Here is a 6897-nt window from a genome sequence, read left to right on the forward strand (position 1 = left end):
TAAAGGTAGGTACAGAAAGACAATTTGCCTTTGCCAAGAGTGGGGAAGGGACTGGAGAGGACACCCCAGAGGATATAATGGCTGAGGTGCATCTTGAGGACTAGACTGGAGTTTGCCAGGTATTCAATCACAAGACAGCAGTGTGTGCTAAGGTCATAGAGAGGACAACATGTCTTAGGGACTGAGGTGTGTGGTGTGGCTGAAACTCAGGCTTTGGGGAAGCAAGAGGGGTGAAGGAACATGAGGTTGGTGAAGTGAACAGGAGCTAGATCAGAAGGGCCCTGAATGCTGGTCTAGGCAGATGAATTCCTCCTGAAAGGAAGGTTTGGATCAATATCTTCATTTTAGAAAGATAATTTGAGAGGTTATGTGTGTGATGGATAGATAAGGGTGGTAATGGCAGGAGGAAGAGAGAGGGTGATGGTGAAGGCAGGTGGAGTGAGGAAGCCCAGTGAACTGGGCTGTCGCATTTTTAAAATAAGACTACATGGTCATGAGAGATTGACTTCAGGCAGTGACCAACCATAAAGCTAGAAAGAACCATGAACATTTTAGAGACATTCAGGAAGGATTCAGCTTTATTATCCTGTGACTGCCTTATTTGTTGACATAAGTTCTCCAACAATCAAAACCCCATTCCTGAGATTTTTGGCACTGGCTGTAGAAAGAACAGGAACATTAGAAAGCCCAGAAGCTGTTTTCTTTCATTACTATGTTTTGTTTTGCTTCTCAAGTAACTCTTGCCATTCTGTGAAGCTTTACAGAAAATCCCAAGTATCTTTTACCACCAGGATAAGCTTTTTTCTATAGCCTAAGTTTAATAATTCACAGTTGTGAACACATTTAAAGAGTGAATTCCCAGTCAGCATGTTCATTGTGAATTGACGTAGTTTCTTTAAAGGCACATCGTGGGTAGTGCACTACATGGAGAAAGAAATACAGGTAGGGAGTTGAGAAGGGAGGCTTGTTGAATATTTTAAAGAGTTGACGGGACCCCAAAAGCCTGCTTTGCTAAATCTGAACATTAAACTCAGAAGCAATGTCGCTTGGATTCCTGGGAAGCATGTGTCCTGGAGGGTGGGGATTGGGATGGTGTTGTCAATTCTTCCATTTGCATTTTCTCCTGACTCTTCACCTCCAACCTTTTTGTATTCAGAAATGCAACCTGGCTCATCTTTATCCTCCCATTACTCCAGGGTTTCTAAATTGAGGATCCATAGTTCTCTGCAGAGTCTTAGAATATTTTGAAATTGAATGCAGATTCCATGTGTACATATGTAGCTTTTTGACATTTTCTTGGCAGAGAGTCCTTAACATTACATGAGATTCTCAAAGGCATCTATTATATAGCAAAGGGAAAGAATCATTGCACTACACATTGTGGCCTATCCCCAGCCCTGAGCAAGTACATCATCTCCATCTTTGTCAGGATGAATTCCAAAACCCTCTTTCCAGCTAATGCTATTCTAGTGAGCTCCTAACCATTGTCTCCACTGCCTATTTGGCAGCTGGAGACACACAGCAATGAGCACACCCAAAACCTGAGCTTGTTACCTTCCTCCTCAACCTTGTGCTCCTCCTTTGTACATGTGGAGTAGAATGCCCTTTATTTGTTTTTTTACCATCTGCAGTCAACCTGTCATTAATTCTTGATAACATTACCTCTGTTTTTGAAATTGACTCCCTTTTCTTGATTCTGTTACTTAGAGAACACATCCAATCTACGGGATGTAGGAGAGCCCATTAATAAGTGATTCTAGCCTTATCTCCTATCATCATGCCAACTCAGACTCCAACTGCACTATGTATATTGTTCTTCATCTCTCTGACTTTATGCAAGCTGTTCCCCCTACCTGCAAAGATCTTTCCTTTATCAGATGCTTGATAATCACATCTGTGAGACTCCATTCAACTATGACATCTTGATGTCTTCTTGACAATTCAAGCTACTCCTTTCCTTCATGTGTATATAATGTTTTTGGCATAGTACTTAATTCAGTGAGTTTATTTCTCTGTTTCTGTACCCATCTCTCCAGCTGGGTACTGTGAACCTTAAAAGAGGAGACTATGGTTTACATACTATTGATTCTGTAATGCCTAGTGCAGGCACTCTGTGGGTTTCAAATAAGCATGTGCTTTGACTTTTATAAACCTCAATATTACTCTCTGTAAGCATCCTTTAAACTTACCTGACTAACAAAATACAAGTCTCCTGAGCTAAAGGCCTCATAGAGTCTTAGTTTGGACAGTGACATTTACTTGTGTTAGAATATTGAATAGAACATTTTGCAACAAGACTTTTTTCTTGATTCTGCACCAATAACCAGTGGCTGTTTTGTATTTGTTTGCCGATTATTTCTTGTCAGAAGTCACCAGTTCTTTGGTATACTCACCAAGGTTTTATTAAACTTCTACTAGGTGCCAGCATCTGTATGTATTCTGTAAGTGCAGGGATAAACAAAATCATTAGGGTTATTGTCCTTATGAGCTTACATTCTAGTTGTGGCTCTCCTGTCTTTATTTTACCATTTGCTTCCAAGTTTTAATTATGTAACCATTTATGCCTGAAAAAAAATTTAGCCTTGGTGTGTATGTGTCTGTGTGTGTGTGTGTGTGTGTGTGTGTGTGTGTGTGTGTGTCTTCTGAATATATATATACATTTAGGGGAGTGTGTGCATATTTAGGGGAGAGGAGGGCATCCTACCCTTAGGTGTTCTATTACAGTTAAAGGTAGTCCTAAGCTATAATTGTAGGATCGATTATGATGATTATTAAGAGTTACCAAAGATTCCATTGATTATACACTTAATTTCTTCCTATTATTCTGCTAGGCATTCATTTGCATTTCCTCTATAATCTTCTTAGGAGGCCTGTGAGATAGATGCAATTATCATTATTATTATGCATATTTTATAGATGAGAAAACTGAGGAAGAGATAAAACTACTTGGTTAAAAACAAAGGTAAATATAATTCTGGAGCCAATGCTCTTAACCCGTTCTCTTTAACTGAGAATCCAAATACCAAGAAGTTGTTTAGAATAACCAAGTCACACCAGCCATAACTAGTCTTCATATCTATTCACAATCAAAACATACAAGAAAAGTATTTTGAGGCAGCCCATCACACAAAAACCATTATGGCTTGAATTCTGATTTCACTTCTTCCCAGAGAAGCTTCAGAAGACAAGAACCATGCCTTCAATTTCTTCAGTATTCTTCCACAATACCTTAAAAATCTGAAGTAAGGGCTGCAGAAGAAATGAGTTTGTTTGTTTATGTGAGTTTTCCCAAGTACAACTGTGGGAGGTGAAGGAATGGGTGATTCAGTGGACAACTCTACACCCTCTTTCTTTAGAAAAGTGAAGTTGAAGTCATGGAGGATAAGATGGGATTCACCAGAATGTGAATCAACCACAAGGCCCATGATTGTGTTTTACTCATCACCCCTGGGCAGTAAGTGCTCATTGAAAATATCCACAATTGGAGAATCCAGAATGTAAATTATACCAACAATTGTATCAACAGCTAAATATTTATTAAATATTTACTATTACAGTGTGCTAAGTGCTTTGCATGTTTTCTCATTAAATTCTTTCAACAATCTCATGAAATAAACACTATTATGAACCCCTTTTATACATTAGGAACATGAGGTTCAGGATAAGTTATTTGCTCAAGGTAATACCAAGCTGTGATTTGAACTGAGGAAATCTATATCCAGGCTCTTATCCAGGGTGTTGAACCATTTCCCCAGTTTATGGGAGAAATGAGGTATGATTGGGTATGGTCACTGAAGATGGAGGTAATTTCTGAGAGGAAGGAGAAGAGAGTGCAGAAGAAAGCAGGTTCTAAAATCAGTCTGCCAGGTAAATATGAGCCTTTCAGTAGAAAATTTCTTACCATATCTAAGGCTCAGTCTTATAACAAGGAGTTGCAAGGAGTAAATGAGATAAGTCATGTAGAACCCTCAGTGGAACATGGTAAACACTTAAATGTTTATTATTACTACTATTATTATTAGATATTTGAATGTAGTTCCTCTTTACACTGAACCAGCCTATGCTCAAGAATAATATTAAATTACACAAATTCTAGAGTTACTCAGAGTCATGGATAACAATGCCCAGCCCACAAAACAGCTTATTAAAATGCCCATAACTTCCAAAGTTCTCCCATACCTTCTATTCCTTTGCTATGTTAATGAGTTGTAATAACCCTTTAAAAGAAAACCTTTTAACATATTTTCTGTTTATCTCAAATATTTCCTTCCTTTGTCCTCAAGGTTGGGCAATAATTGGGAAAAAAAATTCTATTTTCCTTTCTTTCCCTGATCCCACTCAAGTTGAGCAGGCCCTGGCTCCGTGCCCACCCACCTTTATTCCAGATGTTACCCTGGCGAACATCTAAGTCTGTAACCAGGCAACCATTGGGAAGAGGGCCCTCCTGGCTCTGGGCCTAGAAACAAAAGAAAAACAAAAGGAGGATGTCTTGAGTCTTCTACTTACTTTGGTTTTCCAATCTCATTTCCCCCAAACTTTTATTATTTTTGTAATGGAAACTGGGGGTGGGTATCTGGGCTGTCTGTTCACACACCAAATGTCCGGTCTGTTACGGAGCAGGGCTCTGGCTGGATTTGATCCTATTGATCCTGATTTGGGGCTATGACTGCCAAGGAAAACATTCTTACTCCCCCTCTCACCATGTTGGAAAGGAAAGCATTGACCATGTGGCCATGCAGTGATGAAGTTTGGGGCCCAGTTGAGACAGGGCTCTCAGGCAACTGAATAGCTTCATGCAGATAAGACTAAGCATACCAAATGAAATTTCTGTGGCCAGTTAGACATCCCAAAACATCTCTTCAGTGCACATCCCTCTTGCCCTCTTTGCCTCCTGCCTAGACTGTTGTTAGTTGTTGCTGTGGTTTCTTTTTAACTGCATGGCCTAGAACTCTAACCCTGTCTTCCTGATTCTGCTGGAGAAGTCATCTTAGACGTAATAGCATGACCCCATGTAAACCCATTCAGTGGCTCTTCTTAGCCTATAGCCTAATTTCCCAAAGTCTGGAATTTTGTCGTTGAGAAGCATAATTTATTCATTCAACACTCACTTCCTGAGTACTTATCTTATGCCAAGTATTGCCATTCTTCTAAGTACTGTGGATAGACCTTGTAATCAAAATACAGAAAACCCTCACACTCCTGAAGCTTGTATTCTGGAGGCAAAGGGAGAAAATAAATTAACAATTAAAATATACAGTGTGTTGGATAGTGATAAGTGTTATGAAAAGCAATAAAGCAAGGAGAGAGGATGCAGGTACAAGGGTTGGAGGAGTCTGTGAAAATTTCCTAAGAAGGTGATAGCTGAGAAGAGAAAAGTAGTTGGTGACAGACCCAACCAAGTAGGAGATATCCGTGGGAGAACATTCCAGGTAGAGGGAAGAGTAAGGGCAGAGGCCCGGACATGGGAGCATGCCCGATCTATTTGAGTTAGAACAAGATGTCCAATGTGGCTGGAGTAGAATGATACAAGGAAAGAGTAAGGAGAGATGAGTTTAGAACAGTGGCAAAAGGACATAGTTTATAGATTCTTTAGTACATTATGTGGACTTTGCTTGTCACATGCAGTGCAGTGAGAATCCATAGAAGAGTTTTAGGTTTTAAGAAGAGCAGTCCTATGATCTAATTTACTTCTAGAAGGATCATTCAAGCTCCTATAGAAAATTTATCGTAGAGAGGCAAGGGTTAAAGTGGGGAGATTTGTTAGGCATCTATTGCAATAGTGTGGCAAAATAATGGGGGATTTCACCAGAATTAGATGTTTTTGCCAGTGCCTCCTCTTTGATGATTTTCTCCAAATAGACATCTATTTTCTGGCCGAATTTCTCTGGTCACAGGAAACTTGCTCCCTACTGTACTTCTTTGGGTATGCTGGGATCTTTAATTATTCCTTTTACTGAGACAGAGTTTGTCTTCTATAGGTTTCTTTCCTTCATCATTTTGGTCCTACCCTTTAAGTTAATTAAAAACAAATCTTTTTCCTCTCCTTTGCGACCATGTCATCTTAAGCCCCTCTTCTCCAGAATCAGTATCTCCAGTCCCTGACTCATTCATTACTTACCATTGTCCCAGCCACACCTGAGCACCCTCCTGTGAAGGCTCTTTAGCTGGGAGAGTGGTATCTTTGCCAACTTGGAAGTCGGGGGCTACAGAAAAGCAAAGGCTATGTAGTCTGGATCTTTACCCTTCAGTAACACTTAGTCACAGAGGTCAGAAGGGTGACTGACCTCTGTGCTCCAGCTGATTATTATTATTATTATTATTAGTGGGGTATACTTGATTTCCACCACCTTTTTTTCTGGGGTGTGGTAAGAGTTAACTTCTAAACAAACTCACACTACTTTGCAAGCAACAGCAAACACCCAGTGTAATACTGTCCTTATAAAATATGTCTTTCCATAATGTGATCCAAAGCATAGAGAATATTTTTACTCCAGCATTTCCTGCCATTAATGTTTTCCTTTTGCAATCTTCAGATAGTGTTATGAGTGAGTTGTGTGTTATAAAAAGCTACATAAACACTCTCACCTTGTAATCTACTATAATGGCATTAGTAAGGCAGCTGTAGGTTTCATTCTTCTTTCCTAAGTGTAACAAACACAAAATTTTTATACCATTCAGCAGTAGAGGAGAAAAATGTCTCTTAAGAATGAGGTGTAAGAGGTAGAGAGCGCTGTATTGAGGCGGTACTGCCACTCTGACAGCAACTGAGTATACAAAGTTTGGCAAAATTCCCATCCCAACTGGGGAGCTACCAAGTCATCACACGTGCATTTCTGTTGGAATCATTTTATTTCTACCCTAAATGATAATAGAACATATGTATTTGGGGACAGCAGA

The 6897-nt window shown here is 39.6% G+C and overlaps 1 long non-coding RNA gene across 1 annotated transcript; it reads right to left on the reverse strand.

Moving 5' to 3' along the window:
* Positions 1 to 553: 553 nt before the first annotated feature.
* LOC129052290 (uncharacterized) lies at positions 554 to 4406 on the reverse strand. The gene is made up of 4 exons (XR_008517265.1): positions 4180 to 4406; positions 2783 to 2870; positions 2394 to 2439; positions 554 to 658 (listed from the first exon to the last, which is right to left on the reverse strand). It is a non-coding gene; the product is annotated as an uncharacterized LOC129052290 (long non-coding RNA).
* Between the last annotated feature and the right edge of the window lie 2491 nt (positions 4407 to 6897).

This window comes from Pongo abelii, chromosome 21 (genome assembly GCF_028885655.2).
Source record: "Pongo abelii isolate AG06213 chromosome 21, NHGRI_mPonAbe1-v2.0_pri, whole genome shotgun sequence".
NCBI classification, from domain to species: Eukaryota; Metazoa; Chordata; class Mammalia; order Primates; family Hominidae; genus Pongo; species Pongo abelii.